The sequence below is a fragment of the Sceloporus occidentalis genome, unplaced genomic scaffold, assembly GCF_023333645.1.
Source record: "Sceloporus occidentalis isolate IW3139 unplaced genomic scaffold, rSceOcc1.0.p SCAF_27, whole genome shotgun sequence".
Lineage (NCBI taxonomy): Eukaryota > Metazoa > Chordata > Lepidosauria > Squamata > Phrynosomatidae > Sceloporus > Sceloporus occidentalis.
This window is the reverse complement of record NW_028317007.1, coordinates 12,639,393-12,660,401: the sequence shown is the minus strand read 5'-3', so window position 1 is coordinate 12,660,401 and position 21,009 is coordinate 12,639,393.

Below are 21,009 nucleotides of genomic sequence, written 5' to 3'. Positions count from 1 at the left end.
ACATAAAAATCAATACACAAGGGTGTGGGGGCTTAGATGCACAAAGGGAGCTGGCTGGGGGCACAAATACACATGGGGCACTATAGAAGGGTGTGGGGGGTACATTAATACTAAAGGGGGGCCTGGCTGGGGCATCAATACACAAGGGGCAAACAACACAACACAAACAACAAAGCTGTGTGGAAAGCATTATTTATGCTTTGTGTAGCTTAACCCATCTAATATTTTGTTACTGTACATCCACATTGCCATGCAATTTCCCTACTTGTTATATCTGTTTTACCACTGTACAGCACTGCAGAATATGGCGGCACTACATAAATCACTAAAGAATAATAATTAAAATGTGTTAAAAGCTGTTGAGGTTACAGCCCATCTTTAAAATCTCAGTCTTCAGAGATTCTTAAAAATATATTAATCTCCCTAACAGAAGTAACTCAGAATATATAACTAATCCCATAATACTAATGCAGGAAAGAATAGTTGATGTGACTCTTATCTGAATGCATACCATACTACTTAACACTTTCCAGGCATAGAAGCATCATAACCTTAAGCTAACAAAATCATGTTTTTGTGGTACAAATTACCTTTAAAAATATCTCCTACAAAAGATAAATTAAATGTAAAATTATGTCTCAAGAAACAGGCATTCAACGCAAATACATTAAATAAACAGTTCTAAAATTTTGGCAGTGTGATAAGGAAATATAATGACAGGGGTAGCCTCGACTCTCGGGCTATGTCATCCAGATAACCACCCCCCAATAAAACACAGACACGAAATGTGGGATGAATAAAGGCCACAGCCAATTTATTAACGTCATTGCCACGCAACCTGTAAACATAAAAAGGTGCATTAACACGGCAATGACCCAAATACCATAAACACCCGTAAGCTTGCCAGGACCAACCGGGGCCGAACCGTAAGCATAACCATATGGGAGGGCATACCATGATGCCCCTCCCCCACCTGAGGTTCCAGCAACCGCCCAGCCAGGAACCTCCCACCGAGACTTGAACACCAGTGGCAATAACCACATAACACCCCCCGGCAACCTGGCAAGCTACCGCCCCCCCGGCTGTGACAAAATCCTGAAACAAAACAAAGAAAATTAGTAACAAGGTCACATATCCACATGAAACATCACAAAATAAAGGGAGGGAGGGTGGGACAAACACACCGGGTATGCTGGCACAACAAAAAGCCCCGAACCCCCTTAAGCCCCATCCTTATATACCCCCTTCACTTCCTCCCCCTCCCCACTGAACTTTCTATGACCCCCTGACCTAGCCCTGCTCTGCATCCCTGTCAAGGCCCCTTCCGTTCCATTCTGACTACACGGGCATCAATCTTACAAAGGAAATTACACGCAGTTACAGAAAACCTGTAGACAAAGCAGTCCTCAGTAATTAGATCTATTCTTACTAAAGTCCATTAGGGTGGATCTTTGGACACATACACAAACATCTCAGCTTGTCTATTCTGTTTACATTTCCATCATGCTGAAAGGATTTCCAAGGATAGAAAGTGCTACTATACACAACCTGTTCATGGATGATTCTTGGAAAGAACCTAAGAGGATTAGTTCTAATTTGGTTTCTGCAAGCTCTTGTGTGGTGGATGAAAAAAACAAGTAAAGGTGAACATATGTGTCTAAAACAAATGTTTACTGGCACGTATAAAGAAAAAGCTCTAGCTCCAAGTCCTTCTCTGTGACGTATTCACTTAGAGATCAAGTGGTTAGTTGAGTAAACAGGACTGATCGTACTCAAATACGGTCCACAGGTCCTCCTATTAAGCAAGGGGGTCCATTCAAGTTAGGCCTCTGGTGCATGGGAGAATATATACACAATCTTGCACAACCCGTGGACATTTTTCAATCAAATGCATAATCTGGTTCTAAGCCTATGAAAGCAATAGCTGACCATCAACCCCTCACATTTTTGTAAATATTTTATTATATCTTTTCATGTGACAACACTGAAGAAATGACACTCTGCTACAATGTAAAGTAGTGAGTGTACAGCCTGTATAACAGTGTAAATTTACTGTCCCCTCAAATATAACTCAACACACAGCCATTAATGTCTAAACCTTATATACAGTATATATATGTAGTCTTTAATTTATATAGCGGCAAAAATTCATACATTAAAGGGGTATGACAATAAACCTGAATTGATAGATTGAAATAAATCAATTTATATTAAAGAGGTAAAGAGGGGCCTGTCTGCTCTTTCTTTCCTATCTTTTTCACTCTATCTCTCTTTCAGCCGTAAAACACAGATTGCTGGAGGAGCAGGACCTGTCATTGCTCTCCCTCTAACCAACAGTGCGTGCCGACCTCACTGCTGAGCACCAGGATATGATGTCATATCCCATAGATGTATAACCGGTATAACAAGAGGACATATATGATATGTACAAATAAAGCAAGGGCTGAAATTTTCTCAAGTATACCCACAAGCAAAGCAGTGAACCAAAGAAGTATAGTATTGGATTAATGTCTCACAAAGCCATTTCAGCGGGGAAAAACAAGTTTCAGGGTTATGAATATACAGTATGTAGACCCACTTAAGATCCACTTAACTAGAAATCAGAGTCAGGCTGGCTAACTTCGATGTTAGACTAGGGTTTGACTTAGAAGTGTGACAACATTTACAATCTCAGTACATATTTTAGAATGTCACGAATGAAAAGCATTCACTAGTCTGATCTCTGTAGCATAGATTTTATTGGCTTATGTCAATAACATCAATACCTTTATCACATGATCATATTGCTCCGTTAAAATGTTACTTAAACATTTAATTGAATCTGACTTAGATATGTCTCATGGTATGCATATATAGGGGATATTTGCATTTAATATTATTTCTCATGTAGAACCACACAGGCCTTTTCTCATTCTTAGATAACAACCTGATCACTAAAATAAGACAACAGTGCTAAACTCATCTTAGGCTAAATACTTCAATGCCAAATGTAAGGCAAGTAGGGAACGCCAAGGTTGAAAAATAAAAAAATAGAATGCTAAGAATCATTCAGCCCATCTAGTCTGTCCATTTTTCTTGATGTAAGACGTAATCAGTCCTTGATCTTGTCTTTTATTCAGGATAACTTTATGCCTATTCCATACATGTTTAACTTCCCTCACTGTATTAGCCTCTACAGATGAGAAGCTGTTCCGTTTATATTTCACCAGCTCAGTAAAGTAAAACTTCCTTATAATACATCTAAACCCTGACGCTGTAGTTTCACACTGTGACCTATTGTGGTAGCAGGGGCGTAACTAGATGCCTCAGGGCCCGGGTGCGAGAATCTGTTAAGGGCCCACCCTCTCACCCCCCCCAAAAAACATGATTTTTACCCAACAATTTTTTTTCAACAAATTCAATTTACATATTGAATCATATCTGTAAAAAAATCAAAGAAAAAGGGGCGCATGTACAAAGGGCATAATCCAGGGGTGTCCAAGTTTTTTCTGCAGTGGGCCACTTCATCAGAATTGTATACGTGCGCGGGCCGCACTCATTTTTCACTATGACAAAAAATATGGCCTTTAATAAAATATGCAGATTAAAATAAAGTAAAATGACACAAAACCTTTACTCTTCCTCTCACTGATTTCTGGGCCTTGAAAGTTTTGCGACTACAAATTCAGGATTCCCTAGATTTATTCTAGGGATAAACTAAAATGAAAATTCTGGACCAAAACATTCAGGGTTCACTTAGCCAAAACCGAAAATGACCCCCACCTTTAAAAATAATAATAAAAACTCACATGTTTAATAAAAGTAGGTAACACACAATTGGACAAAATTAGCAATATGACTTGGCATGATAGGAGTGTGATTGCTAACAGAAATCACACTCCTATCATACCCAGGCAACCAGTAAATGCTGGTACCTAGGCATGATGGGACTGTGCTCGCTGTGATTGCTGTTAGCAATCACACTCCTATCATGCCAAGTCAGCCAGTACATGCTGGTACAGGGTGGCTGTAAGTGATGTGCAGACCCCATACTGCTGGCAGCATCACTACACAAGGGGGGCAGCTAGCTAGGTTTCAGCATGTACTGGCTGACTTGGCATGATAGGAGTGTGATTGCTAACAGCAATCACAGTCCCATCATGCCTAGGTTCCAGCACTTACACATCCATGCTATCACACACACATCACACACACACACACTCATAATCATTCATTCACAGATTCATTCCCTCAATCACACACATACTCATTTAAACACCCTCCCCACCCCCTTACCTGTACTGCAGCTCCTCGATGCCGCTCACAGACTTCAGCAGGGGGCGCGGCCTCCCTCTGCCTTCTCTGCTAAAGCACAGAGGAAGTAGGATGTCACGTGAACTCCATTTCCTCTGTGCAGTCCAGAAGACCCTCCCACAAGTAAGTAGCAGGGCTTGAGGTGCGGCTCGCGTAAGATCGGTTGCCCTGGCTGCCGATCTTACACGGGCCACACCTTGAGGTCTCGCGGGCCGCATTTGGCCCGCGGGCCACATGTTGGACGCCCCTGCCTTTTTTTTAAAAAAAAAACAAAACGGAAAAAAGATTTCGGGCGGCCCCTTGGCTTGGGCCCCCTGCCGCCGGGGCCAGGTCGCAGTCGCGACCCCTGCGACCCCGGTAGTTCCGCCACTGTGTGGTAGCATTTTGCCCCAGGCGGCACTTCAGAAGGGGCGGCACTTTGCCGCCCCAAGCATTTTTTTTTTGTTTTTTTTGAAGCGGAGGAGAGAGAGAGGGGCACCGAGTGGTTTTCGCTTACTCGCTCGGCGCCCCTCTCTCTCTCCTCTGCGGCGAGTTTCCCTGTTCGGTCTCGGTGCCGGCTTGTAATGCAGAGCGTGAATTTCCGGCGCTCAGCATTACAAGCCGGCACCGTGGCAGCACAGGGAGACTCGCCGCAGGACTGTTTAAGGGTAAGTACCGGTGGGGGGGTAGATAATGCCGCCCCCCCCCCGGCGTCGGCGAGGGGGCGGCATTTTAAACTTCGCCCCAGGCGGCGTTAAGTCTTCGGCCGGCCGTGATTCTTCTAGAGATCTGGCTGAAGCACCTAGCTCTTCCTGCTACTAATGCCTCTAGCTTTACATCTCAGCACTCCGCTTGATTTTTTTCAACATTTTATTGCATTGCCTGCTTACCTTTAATTATTTTCAAGTCCCTCTATTTTGTTGTCACTGTCAGGAAAGTTCCCCAATGCTACACTCTCCTTTTATATCCCAAATGCATTATTTTATCAACTGCAGCTGCCACGCTCTCAACCATTCTTCTAATTTACTTAAATAACTTACCATTTGGCTTGTTCCACCAGAAATGCCTACCCTGTTGCAGACGTTCGTATAATTTGCATAAAGACAAACCTCACCATTAAGATTTGTATTCAAGTAGAACTTCTCCTTTATAAACACACATGATTTACATGTTTCCCTGTTCCTTCTTCCTGAGGTCCCTTCCCTTCATCTTTCTTTGTAAAAACCTGAGAAGTAGTATTTATTTAGGCAGCTGGCCTGATCTTTATCCTTATTTATATATCCTTCCTTCATTTGTCTTTAATTATTCCTTGGTTGCATTTTATACTTTCATCACCATTGCTATAGTAATTTTTATTATGGAAATAATGAAATGTCAGATCTGCTTATGTTTCTTAGCTTAACATACTAGCAAAACTATCACATTTGTTTGAGTTACAGTTGAGTAGAATACGACTTCATTGTTTTAAACAGATTAAAAAATAGATCAATATCTCAATGCTGTTGTGTTATTTACTGGGGAAAGATACATCGAAAATGTGAGCAATATACGTTTCTTGAATTATAGACGTGCATTAACCATGTACTTCACAAAAAGCTAATAAATGGACAATTAAAGGGCGATACCTTAGGGAACCCAAACACTGGGTTTAATGAAATCCAATAAAATACTATTTTACACAGATGGCTACATCCACCAAATTGTTTTAGTCCATTTACTATGAAGACTGAATAACAATAAATCCACATGTGGTTGTGGAAAAAGCAATCAGCAGCTCCTAAACCACAGGCTGTATGTGTATGTTGAATTTGTTCTTCCTTTTCCAGAACAGGGCATCCTTTGCTCTTGGAGCTCTGACGTTCACTTTATTCTGCTGTATAAAGAGCAGCTGATTGCCGTATCCATGGGCATCCTCCAAAATCTGGCCCAGATGAAGAACATATTCATCCAACAGTCCTACACTCACACACAGCTGGTTTAGTCCTTAGAGATGAGACAGCAGGATCTGTCACCAAAGGAAGTTGTAAAAGTATTTGTAGATAAAAATATGGTTATCCCTCATTAGTAGTGTCTTTTTGACTCACTGGTCCTTCTGTATTAGTCATCCAAGAGTGTATGATATAGTGGATCACTCAGAAACAGGTATTAAACAAATCCAATATTTTCATAGGATTAGTGCTTAAGAAAATTGGTCACCTGCAGGGTCCTCCTCTGGCATCAACCAATTAGTTGATGCTAGAGGAGACCCCTGCCGGCGATCAATAAAGTTGTTCTTATGGCCCTTTACCTCCAGACGGCCATCCCACGGATTTCCGCTCCCGTTAACCCCTGCGATGCTGCGTAGGTAACGGGAGTGGAAATCCATAGGTTCGCCATCAGGAGTTAAAGACCTTTAACTCTTGGAACGGGGAGACCAATGGTATTCCCAGGCCAAGTTCCCCGTCAGGAGTTAAAAGGTTGTGCGAGCTACTCTATTGTGCGAGCTACTCTATAGGTTCGCTGTCAGGAGTTAAAGGGCCGCGCAAATGACTCCATTGGTCGCCTGCATGGGCCTCCTCTGGCATCAACCAATTGCACTCTATTGGTCGTTCGGACCTTTAACTCTTGGAGCGGGGAGACCAGTGGCCTCGTTTTTTTCTTTTTTTTTTTTGTAGAAGAGGTTAATACAGGGTTAACGCAGTACTCATTACGCAGCAGCTTGGGCGCCAGGATTTTAAAGGTTGATACGAGCAACTCTATTGTTATATAATAAATAATATATTTGAAAAAAGCGAAGTGATGTATAAATGATGTCAGGGTCTCACTGGGCATGTCACTTTAAAGCCAACAGCTGTCAACTGAAGTCGATCCGGTAGCTGGCTGGATATGCACAGACACATGTTACGTTTTTTAATCCAAACGCAGCAAGCGACTGCACTTATTCGGTCAGCGACCGCACACTCCAGGACTGCAATCCTCACTTTGACATCAGAGGAAATGGAAGAAAATGTACATGAAAAATCATTGCTATTACTCAAATGAATGGTAGAAGTTGCAAATATAAATCTGAATGAAAGGGCAACAATAACTATAGATAATAGTAATTTCAGTGATGAATGGGTTTCAGTTCTGGATTTGGCATTTTTATCTCAAAGGTGACCATTTACCTTTAAGCTTAAAATGCTATTTATTACCTTGAATCTATAATCATAAGAATTTCCTTTAGTCACAGTTTGTCCTAAAAAATCTTGTATTAAAAATGAAAGGTTCACATGCTTCTCTTCCTAAATTCTGCATTTTAAGAAGGTAGTTAACTTATTGGAGAGAAAAAAACCACACCACACCATCTGTCAAACCAGACATTTTTCTGTCAGTAAATGTTATGCAGTATAAAAATCTCACAGAAATAGTGAATTCATAAATACTTCTTTAAACATGACAGCTACATTTAACTTATTTTAAGGTATTTTAAACTGAATAGTCACTGTAATAAAAATATAGGGCCAATACAAATTTCATATTGGGAACAACGCATAAATGTATGTGCGTCAAAAATAGGCAGAGTCACTTAGATGCAAACAAAGGTAAAACATTTAATTCGAACAAAAATAGAAGAAGAATATAAAAAGTAGATAACAAAAATAATACAAAACAAGTCTTACAAAACCTTGGAAAGGAATTTAGTTCATGACATCTGTCCTATGCATTCCTGAGGATGAAGGGAGGGAGTGTTCGGGACGTGAAGAGTCCGTGGATGGCAAGTACATCTCCCCTCTACCTCTCCTGCCATGCTTCTCCAATGCCTAACTTATATACGATTTGAATAATGATGTCAGTCTTGTCAGTCTATTGGTCTTCACCTAATTAGGTAAACATGCTCACTAAGATCTTTACACGTCGAAACCCTATTTTAGGTGGTCACTGTACGTATACTGTAATGCCCTTTTACAGTCACAACTATACCATGCATTAGCAAGTTACTATCCTATCTATAGAATGCCTGTTCAGCAAATCCTTCATTCCATATTTTAAGGTCAAGGAAACCTTGAAGCCTATCATTGAAACCTATTAATATATCTTAATAATCATTTATTTATGAACAATGATTACATATCTTTGACTATTGCCTATACCAATAATTATATATGGTCCATTTCTTAATTGGGGTTAGAAGAGATGTTAAATGTGTTAGAATATTTTGTGCTCAATATTTGTTTGTTTAGGATGGCTTATGTTCAGAAAGCTTAAAACTTAATGCACCATCAGCACACTTGAGCTGAAACAACCCATATTATATAGTGTATAGCATGAGATTATGTAGAAATACAGGATTAACTCAGGTGTAAACACATTATTTTCTAATCTAATAACTGCAGACATCACACTAAGCAAACCGCAACGTCCGAGCATCATGCTGTTCCTAATGTTCTTTCCTCTTATAACTTATTTGTGAATAACAGATCCCTTATTGTCATACTGCACTTCTGTTGGAAAGAGATACTTGGGAAAACACATTATTATTGGTATTCCTATTAATTTATGCTGTCATAAACCTAGCAAAGTCCATTTATTTACAGAATCTATGATGGCTTAGGGCCTTTAGCCTTTATCATTGCACCATCCAAACCCCCCATTAACCCTTACTCAATAACAACATAACACACATTTGTGGGTAAGGGTCACAGCTTTATCACTCACAATCAGCCCAATACAACCATAAACCAACTGGCAGCTGCCAGGGGTCACAACAGGCAGATACACCGAACACAACCAAGAGCTCTTGTTCTGGTACCATCCGCCTCCATAGAACCCGTCTCCCCAAAGCTTTTCCAGGCACCAGAGGTATAGTGTGATGGACAAACTCAACATCTCGCTAAACAAGAGTGTAGGATCCTAGAAAATTGGAACCTACTGTCTCTAAAGTGCATTGAGATGGAATTTTTTCAATTTCTTATGCTACGCATGGCAATCAGGGGGGCCATGAAGGCTTATTACATTGTATGACATTGTATGTTTTGTATGACATTTGATTAGAAATTATTTTCTGACAATGTAAAGAAAATGCATTTGCTTATTCTGGTAATAAATAATCAATGATGTAGTAACGCATTGGAAATTCCCCTTTTTAAGTAAATTCCTGTGACATTTTCACTATGCAAAGGTTTTTTTTATAATTGTATTATTAATATAGGTTGTTAGTAACACCTCATCATGATACAACAAAAAGGCACATTTTTATAATATATGCTGCCTAAAAAAGTTGACATTAAATATTTTTAGAGCTTCATTTTTTTTTATTTTTTTTTACTGCTTTCAAATATTCACAGCTCAGATCCAGGGGGGTAACAAAGGTTGCTATAGTAACTACAAATAGCTGGAAAAAAAGAGAAACCATCCACATTTTTGGGGGGGGGTAGGTGAGAAATCTATATATTTTTTTCTTATTTCATTTTTGATTCCAGCATGAATTCAACATGAATTTTCAAGCTGATATAACTAAATAATTTATATTGATTTACAAAAAAATATTATATGCTGCATGATTATTAAATCATTCAGTGAATGTCCAATATATTTTTAAATGTGCATTTTAATGAGATCAGTTTTATTATTACTTTGACATTATTTAACCCTTGTTGGGTAATCAAAAATATAGCTGTTAATGCTTTTTCCATAGAGCAAACACAGCAATATTTTCTGATTTATCATATTTTCCTTTTTTTTCTTTTCCTGTTGGTTGATAACAGTATCACTATCACATATAAAAGGTTAAACATGAAAAGCATAACCTTATTTTACAATTCATTTACATCTTTATGAGTAAACCAGCTACTCCGTGTAAACCAAACTACATATTTCACTTAATAATACAGTAAATATTAATACAAATAATAAAAAATAATAAAGCTGCTTGAATAATTTTTTTTAATCCATTTTCATATTATTAGGAAATATCAATTAAAAAAATTCAGCAGATAAATAGAAACATTACTGGCTTTTACAAAGAAAATCAGACTGTGCACAGGTTTCTTAATAAAACCTAAAAAAACCTTTCTCCTTATGATTTGTGATTTTTTTTTATCTGGTAGGTAAACGTTTTTGTAGCTCTACAAACACATATGAATGTAGAAGTCCTTAATTTACCTTGTTTCCCAGTGACACAATTCTAATGTAAATGTATGTGCAGGTTTTTGTTTAACACAGAAATATTGCAGAAAAAAGAGAAATAGGCTGCAGCTTACACTATGTATGCATGGAAATAATATTAATGTATATATATATATATATATATATATATATAATATTAAAAAAATCTCACTATATGCTAATGTAATTTAATTAATGCCATCCAAAACAAAGTTGTTTAAGGAGTTAGAGTTGCTATAGCTGAGGGATATATATCTGCTCAGATTTCCATAATATTCATACCTGCTTATTGCATTTCATAAAGCTGTCAGCACTTGAATGCTTTTTCCAGGTAAAGCTATGTCCCTTTGTGTACTTTTTCCATAATATCTTCTTTCATAAGAAAAATAAATATAAGCTAATTAAACTAACCAAATAGGGTTCAAATGGATTTTAAATTGGCAAGTCGTGGAAAAAATGTAACCTTAAATGTATCTTTAATTGTATTTTTACTGTTCTTAAATATATAAAAATAACAACTAAAAATAAAATAGATTTGATCACAGGAACAAACTGGTTTATCACAGATCAACGCAGGTGTAGGTATGCCTTCCAAAAAAGCTTAACGCTTCTGGAGGATGTTCACTTTCTTTTCATGATTAACTGATCATTTTGAAGAAAATGCTTAATTGTATCCGGGAGTCATATGACATAAAAGAGAGAAAAGAGAGTAACTGAGTAACAGGCACAGTCATGGAGTCTCTTGTCCCATGCAATCTCATTCTGGCCAATTGAATCAATATAAGAATGAGAGAAACCACAACCCACGCTGTCCCATCTTAGTCATCAGGTCCCAATTTAGTTATAGATGGTGTATTCCAGCATATAATCTGAGGCAAGTGCGCACATAGAAATGCACAGCTTTCAAAACCCATCCACACAAAAAATGGCTACCAAAATATCAGCACTCCACTCCTCGAAAGTTATGCAGCCAAGAGTATTCATGTTTGGAGAAAGCTGTAAATCCCAGCATTAAATTTTCACCTCCCAAGTGCTGTTATTTTTGTGCCTGTTTTTTTCTGTGGATCTATTCTTATTCTGGAAAAATAATGTCCAAAACATCCAATTTGTGTTTGCCGATGTTGCGTACACCACCCTCTATAAAGAGAGTGCTAAGCTCTCTGTAGAGCAAAGTGGCCAATACTTAAATTGCATCGACGACAAAAAATACCAAGAGTAGCTTGCATCTCTAACGCCATTTTATGTGACTACAGCTTTGAGGAAATGATAAAATAACCTCTAGGGCACTTAAGGAGCAGCATTATTAAGAAATTGCCACGCTACTGATAAGAGCTTAATGGCATAGTTTACGAGACTGTGTCTTGGGTAACATTTTATGTTATGCTCATTATTTTTTTATAAAGCTTTGTAAAGTGCTTTTCATTAACATTTGTACCATACACAAATATTACCCAAATATTTCCCATAGTTTTTTGCAGGAATAATTATTTCAGAAATATGGAATTCAAATGTCATCAAGTTTGTACACTAAGAACAACTGCTATACTTCAGCAGGTGATAAAAATCTGTGGTTTTGGTAAAAGAAAGAAGAAAACATGAAATTGCGTTTCCTTGTGTGACAGATCAAAGCTTAATGCGATCTAATTTAAACTCATCAAGTCAAGGTCATGTTTCTTTCTATGAAACTTCTGAAAGGCATGTTGGTGCTTACACTTTGATACCCTGGTAGGAGATCCTATGGATTCTATCAAAGGCAACTGGAAAGCTGAAATTCAGGAGAGGTTTTCCAAGACTAATCAGTCTTTGAGTGTCCCTATGCCACTTACACCAGCTTTATTTCTTCTTCATATTTTGTGAATTGTTGACTCCTTCACCTCTCAAGAAGGTTTAAGAGCAGAATGCTGCAGAAAGAAAATCTTGAGCTTTTGGATCGTGGCTCCTGGTAGGGACATTTATTCATTATTTTTTTTTATTAAGGGAAAATAAAAAGTTGACATCTTTCATAATTATCTCTGTATTACTATCATGTTTTGGTACATGGGGTGATGTCAGCATGAGCTAAGACTAATTCACAGCTTTTGATTTTCTTGCATGGTACGGGACAAGGATTAGAAGTGAGAGTGCCTTGTGTCCTTCCCAGGGGTACTGCTTTAAATACAGAAGGTTTAATCAATGTTTCAGTAACATTTTGTATAACCCTGTGAACAATGAAGATGAAACAAGCTAAAAAAATCTTTACTGTAGAAACAAATGTAAATTTGCCCTTCCCCATAAAAAATAATAAAGAACACCAAGTCACATACATTTAAATATATTTTAATTAAAAAATGGACTATTTATACTGGGTCAGTTCACTGGGCTTATGCTCATCTGACAGAAGTAGCCAGCCTTCATCTGTAAGCCCAAACATAGATTAGTAAATGTATGTGATATTATTGGACTGGGTCAAGGGAAAAAAGTTTAAGTAACACTGCTCTAGATGGCCCATCGGATTAGGATTCCCAGTGCCAGTGATATGATATTCAGTCACAGCCTCCATTCCCCATCCTGGGACTTCCATGACTACCATGCACTAGACCGGGCGGGAACCTAGGGTTAGAGGCACATCCTCATCACTAACACACACATGCTACCACACAAACTTGCTGTAACACACACTCATTGTAGTAACATATACTAACACACACACACACACCCTCTCCAAGGAGATACTAAACCTATGCTTAGCCCTGGCACTGTAACACTATATGCTGACACACATACTCACTCTTACACTAACATACACACTCTAATACTATATGCTGACTTACAGCATGCACCAGCACACACAGTGGCCTTAATACTATACACATATAAACTAACACATACACACTCTAAACCTATACCCTTAAACATACATATACACACTGTCACCCTCTCCCTTCAATCCTTTTTTAACTCCTGTGGATCCTTATCTTCAGTGCAGCTTGCACCCTAGGGTCATGTAACACGCATTATGTGTCCTGGTTACTGGATGCCATACACCTTCTGTAGCCTCATCCAAATGACATGACCAACACACGAGGTACTCAATAAATAAATGTGTTTTCTTCAAACAAACAATGATTCTATAACCAGAAAAGCATGCATGATTTTTGATCAATTAGCAACCTGTCAGCTGCCACAGAATGTCTGAAAATAGCTTTCTTTTATAATTGTACAAATGGACCAAAAAGTGAGGGAGAGTGAACTTTCTCCTATGCAACCAAAGCAACCCATTGATTCAACCAAAGTTGAACAAGAAATTAAATGCTTTCTATTCCAGAGCTGTAATCATAACTTGGTTTGAGCTTGACAGCACCTGTGTTTAGTCTTGAATACTGAAATTGCTAATATCCTTAACCCCTTGACTACAATTGACAGTCCATTAATTGGACCGTCATGACTTTAAACGGGTGTAGAAAGCGATCTACGGTTGCTTTCTTCGACCAACCGGTGTTGCTGTAATGCCTCAATGTCGAGGCATTCAGCAACACCGAGATCGGCATCAAAGGCCATGTCTGGTCCATCCCTGGGGCGTCAACGTCTTAAAATGTATGTTATACAAAGTATACTGTAGTGTATAGTATACTATAGCTCTGACAAATCACCCCTATCTTCAGGCAATTAGGGCATTATGTATGATCAATTTAACGTTTGTATGTAAAGGGACAGTAATGATCTTGCTTTGCCTAATCCATTGAGTGGAGGGATTATTATTCAAATAAAAAGTGCATTATTAACTCTGGTTGTCAATACAACCCATTATCATGCTTGCCTTTTCAGATGCATTTGCACATCTTATATTGTATATCCTTGAGACACCTGCTATGATGTCCTCATATTGCTATTTAATACATCTAGCTTATTTACATTCATAACTACTCCAACAAGACAATTTACTTTTGGATATTAAAAACCTCAACGACACTTTAAATCTTTATTGCTATACTTCATGTGGCCAGACTATTGTCACCAAATCGTGTTTTGCTTTGGTTACCCTCATTTTCATTAAGAATGTCTAATGGATTGGGGAATATACCACAGGCACAACATTAGATCTACATTCATTTCCTAGAAAAACTAATGTGAAGGAACTTTATATATGTGAATATCAATCTCAAAGGTATTGTAAATTTATTACAAATATGCACGAGAATAAAGAAATGATAGTAGAATTAATCATCTCCTCAAGTGTATCTACAATTTAGCAAACCACAATAATAACCTGCATAGAAAATATTAATAAATACGAGAAAAGAAAGTAATTTTTTTTTTTAGATTCTTCTCTGCAAACAATGATGTTAGGCAAACAAATTAAAAGGATACTGTTGCATCTGGGTGTTTTCTGCTTTTTTTTAATTTATGGCTTTTTTCATAGAAAGATAAGGGGTTGAGGGTATTGATTGATATTGCTAGATAGACAGGCGGTTGCAGGCCCGGACTGGGACAAAAAATAGGCCCGGGCATTTAAGCCCGAGCAGCCCATATTTATTTATTGTTAAAGCCCACCCTTCATGTACCATCTTTGCATTTAATCATTCACACAAATCATTAACACATTCATTAATGCAGTCTCACAAATCATTCAAGCAATTCATCCACACATGAATTCATTAATTGTCATACGCATTCACACAATTCATCCACACATTTATTCATTCATTCTCATACGCATTCACACTACCCCCTCTCATCATCTTATCTGCCCCTTCTCACTATGTTCCCCCTTTTCACTATGTAACCCCCTTCCCCACTTCTCAATATGTACCGCCTCTATCTATCCCCTCTCCCCCTTTCTCACTACCTAACCCCCCTCTGCCCCTTCTCACTGCAGCCCCTTCCCTCACCCTATTTACCTTGTTGCCAGAGCAAGCAGCAACTGCCTTAGGGGCTGATGGAGCTGCAGCTCCAAGCTCCTACCTTAAAATAGGCCCAGTCAGGACCGGACTGACTGGGCCTATATGGCCGCATTAAGGCAGAGCCCCTTAAGCCCGCCGCAACTGCAACCGGGTCCGCCACTCTAAGGCAGAGCCGGCCTTAGGTGTTCTGGCGCCCTGTGCGGACTACTCCTCTGGTGCCCCCCCATCCCAAAAAAAGAAAGGAATAAAAACTTGTAACAAAACTCCCCTTTCTCACTATCTATCCCCCTGTATCACTATCTACCACCTCTGCCTCTTCTCACTGTTATCATTATATACTGAGGCAGACATTGACGGTGGTACAGCATAATACTTATCACTATATACTGAGGCAGAAATTGACGGTGGTACAGCATAACACCTACCACTATATACTGAGGCAGACAATGACGGTGGTACAGCATAACACCTATCACTATATACTGAGGCACACATTGACAGTGGTACAGCGTAATCCCTATCACTATACATTGAGCCAGACATTGACAATAGTGCAGCATAACCCCAATCACTATATACTACGCCAAACATTGTTGTGGTGTAGGCCTACCACTTCATTGTCTGGCTTAGTAGTAGGGATGCACCGAAACGAATTCTGGACTGAAACCGAAAATGCAGCATTTACCTGTCCGAAACCGAATATGACCTCCCCACACCATAAAAAAAAACCTTTTATTTAAAGTAAGTAACACACCAAAATAGGACAAAACAATTAAAAAACAATATTATATGTATATATATATGATTGTTAACAGCAATCACATTCCTATCATGCCCAGGCATACCCAGATTCCAGGATGTACTCGCAGACTTGGCATGATAGGAGTATGATTGCCCTATCTACCCCTTCTCACTCCCTTCTGCCCCATCTACCCCTTCTCACTCCCTTCTCCCCTATCTACCCCCTTTCCCCCGTCTCACGCCCTTCTCCCTATCTACCCTCTCCCTCTTTGAAGTTCACTTACCTTTCAGGAGTCCTGCGGTGAGGGTGCAAGGCCTCTGCCTCCCAGCTCTGCCACTGTATGGAACAGTATAGAGTGAGGGGAGTTATGATGTACTTTTAGAGCATAATTAGATCATGAAAAAGACATTGGAAATGGTACAGCATAACACCCATCACTCTCACACACTTACCAATCCACACATATACCAATCCACACATATATACCAATCCACACCTATACCAATCCACACGTATATACCAATCCACACGTATATACCAATCCACACGTATATACCAATCCACACGTATATACCAATCCACACACATATATACCAATCCACACACATATATACCAATCCACACACATATATACCAATCCACACACATATATACCAATCCACACATATATACCAATCCACACATATATACCAATCCACACACATGTATACCAATCCACACGTATATACCAATCCACACGTATATACCAATCCACAGGTATATACCAATCCACACGTATATACCAATCCACACGTATATACCAATCCACACATACACCAATCCACACATATATACTAATCCACTCTCACTGAATATTTTCCTACCTTTCCTCTTTTCTCCTTACAGCTCCTTTTCCTCCTCTTCGCTTCGCTCTTCCGGTTCAGAGGGCACGGACAGCGGTGGGCGCGGCTTCAGTGTTGTGTGCCGGGATCTAACAACAAACCCCGGCGCACAGCAGCTGTTGCCGCGCGGATCACAAGGGAGCGGTATCGGAGGTCTTTAGCAGACCTCCGGCTCCCTTGAGTGATTTTAAGCCGGGTTGAACCCGGCTTAAAATCACTCAAGGAAGCCGGAGGTCTGTTAAAGACCTCCGATACCGCTCCCTTGCGAGCCTGCTCCTCCAGCGGCGGACATTACTGTCCGTCTCTGGAGGGGTGCCGGGTGCCGCAAGTTGGCACCCCCTGATGAGCGGCACCCGGTGCGGACCGCCCCCTAGAGTGTGACGCCCTGTGCGGTCGCACACCCCAAAGGCCGGTCCTGTTTTAAGGGGCCGGGAAGCCCCCACCAGGGCCGGCCTTAGGGGTTTGCGGCCGCACAGGGTTTAAATTAAAACATCGGGGTTTTTTTTCAACTTTATTTAACATCCTCCATGTTAAATAAAGTTAAAAAAACTTTATTTAACATGGAGGATGTTAAATAAAGTTAAAAAAACCCCGATGTTTTAATTTAAACCCTGTGCGGCCGCAGACCCGTAAGGCCGGCCTTGGTGGGGACTTCCCGGCCCCTTAGAGTGGCGGACCCGGTCGCAGTTGCGGCGGGCTTAAGGGGCAGGTGCCCCTCATGCCCTGCGTTAATGCGGCCGTAGGTAGGGTAGGGGCCTGGAGCTGCAGCTCCATCAGCCCCTAAGTCAATGCGGCCCTGCCGTGGCCCGGCCCACCGGGCAAACGCCCGGTGTGCCCGATGGCCAGTCCGGGCCTGGGCGGTTGTGTGTACTTAAACATTTGTGTATAAGTTCAATAATATTAAACACCTGGTGATAAAAAAGGTGCAAAAGATTCACCAAGGTAGGCTGCTTTAAATATGTATGATTTGGGGCACGGTTTTTACATACCTGTTCATTCCATTTCATGGGCAAGGAGTAGTGGGTACTGCCAGGGATGTATTTACCCTGAGCGTTGCCCTGACCCAGGGCAGTTGCCTGAGGTGCCCCCCTCTGCTGGCGGCATCTTCAGGGAACTGTACTAAGCTTCCATAGTATAAATGGGCCAGTTGGGGAGATCAGAGATCTCCTCTGTAACAGATCCATTGAGTAGCAGCACACCAGGGCCCTGATCATCCATAGGGGGATCTGCCCCCCAGTTTTGTAGCAGTCATTGACCTAGACATTGATGATACTTTAAGGGGAATATATAACTAGACACAAGCTTGCTTTCAACTCCAAATATTATGGATTTACAATACTTTAACGTCCAGCTAGAGTTTGCTTTCTATGCTTGTATAATTATGCACATATTTAGCTATCGCTAGGTGTAAAATCATAATTAGGCAAAAAATATGTATGATAATAAAACACAGACTTTTCATTTCCATGCAGCAGAAAACAATGTAAAAACGCTGTTCTATTTCTGTTTTTGACAAAAGACCATAAAAAGGATGTTACCTAGCATTAAATAAATTGTATAAAGGGCTGAGTGACAAACAAGATGATGCTTTGCTGTTTCAAGGTAAGCAAGGTAACAGATGTGACTGAAAAGATTGCATCGTTGGAGGCAGCACTTGGGGAGAAAGGCTGCTATCTGAATAATTAAGGACACAATGTTACAGTCAGATGTAGGTTTGTAATTTAACATTTTACGCCTCCTCTTTGTTCAAGGAGTACATGACGTACCATGGAAGCATTAAGCACTTGTTTTTTTCTTTTACAGACTCATCATTGTTATTATTATTAGCGTCTCCTGTGTGGGTCATTGGTATAACTCGTCACTATGCTTCGTGATTGCTCCTTGGCTGTATGTGTCAGTCTGCCTCCGAAAATTACACAGTGATAGTATCCTGGGAAACAACAAATGAAATAAATAACATTATGCAGCACAAATTGATCAAAAAATAAATCTGGAATGTAACTATCTGCAGACATTAAATAGATCTCGGCTTTGACAAAAAGTATGATGACAATATGTCCTGTCCACCTTGTCCTCCAGCCCAGGAGTAACATAGTAACATAGTTCATAAGGTTGAAAAAAGACCAAAGTCCATCAAGTTCAACCTACATACATAGTGTGTCCCTACTGTGTTGATCCAGAGGAAGGCAAAAAACCCTTATGAAGCAGATGCCAACTGCCCCATACCAGGGGGAAAATTCCTTACCGACTCCAAATATGTCAATCAGAATAAATCCCTGGATCAACGTTCTGTCCCTAATATCCATAACTTGTAATATTATTGCTTTCAAGAAACACGTCCAGGCTCCTTTTGAACTCTTTTATTGAGTTTACCATCACCACTTCCTCTGGCAGAGAGTTCCATAATCTCACCGCTCTTACTGTAAAGAACCCCCGTCTGTGCTGGTGTAGAAACCTTCTTTCCTCCAGCCGTAGAGGATGTCCCCTTGTTATAGATACAGTCCTGGGTATAAATAGGGCCTGGGAGTGATCTCTGTACTGCCCCCTTATATATTTATACATAGTTATTAAGTCCCCCCTAAATCGTCTTTTTTCCAAACTAAATAACCCCAATTCTGATAATCTTTCTGGGTACTGTAGTCCTCCCATTCCCCTTATTACTCTGGTTGCCCGTCTTTGAACCCTCTCCAGCTCCACTATATCTTTCTTGTACACTGGTGCCCAGTACTGTACACAGTATTCCATGTGTGGTCTGACTAGTGACTTGTACAGTGGTAGAATTATTTCCTTGTCGTGGGCATCTATGCCCCTTTTGATGCACCCCATTTTTATTTGATTTTATTTGCCTTAGCAGCAGCTGCCTGACACTGGTCACTACAGGTAAATTTACTGTTAACTAAAACTCCTAAGTCCTTTTCCATGTCAGTCGTCCCCAGTGTTTTCACATTTAATACATATTCCCAGCCTGGATTTTTCTTCCCCACGTGCATAACCTTACATTTATCTGTGTTGAACCTCATCTGCCACATCCCAGCCCAAGGCTCCGACCTATGCAGATCCATTTGTAATCGTGCACTGTCCTCTATTGTGTTAACCACGTTACAGAGTTTTGTATCGTCTGCAAAGATGGATACTTTACTATACAATCCCTCTACAAGGTCATTAATAAATATATTAAAAAGACCCCTGTGGTACCCCACTAGCAACAGTCACCCACTCAGAGTATGTACCATTAATAACCACCCTCTGTTTCCTATCACTGAGCCAGTTACTTACCCACATACACACATTCTCCCCCAGCCCAAGCATTCTCATTTTATGTACCAGCCTTTTATGTGGCACCGTATCAAATGCTTTGGAAAAATCAAGATATACGACATCCAGCGATTCACCCCGATCCAGTCTTGAGCTCACCTCCTCATAAAAGCTGATCAGGTTAGTTTGACAGGACCGATCCCTTGTAAACCCATGCTGATATGGAGTCATACATTTATTTTCATTGAGATACTCCAAAATAGCATCTCTTAGGAAACCCTCAAACAGTTTACACACAACAGAAGTTAAACTAACAGGCCTATAATTCCCCGGGTCACTTTTTGTCCCCTTTTTGAATATTGGCACAACATTTGCTATGCGCCAGTCTTGGGGAACAGACCCTGTCACTATAGAGTCCTTGAATATTAGAAATAGGGGTCTGTCTATTACATTACTTAACTCCCTTAGAACGCGGGGGTGAATGCCATCTGGACCTGGTGATTTGTCTATTTTGATTTTTTTTAGGCGGCACTGCACTTCTTCCTGGGTTAGACAGGCGACATGTACTGGGGCATTTATCTCATCCTGCTGTATATTACCTGGCATTTCATTTTCCTCTGTGAATACAGCAGAGAAGAATATATTTAATAGATTAGCTTTTTCCTGATCCCCGTCTATAACTTCTCCCTCATTACTTTTAAAGGGGCCATGCTTTCATTTTTAACCTTTTTACTATTTATATAGTTAAAGAACATTTTGGGGTTTGTTTTACTCTCTTTGGCAATGAGTCTTTCTGTCTCCACTTTTTATCTGATTTTTACATATTTTATTTTTTTCCTGATAGCTTTTTAGT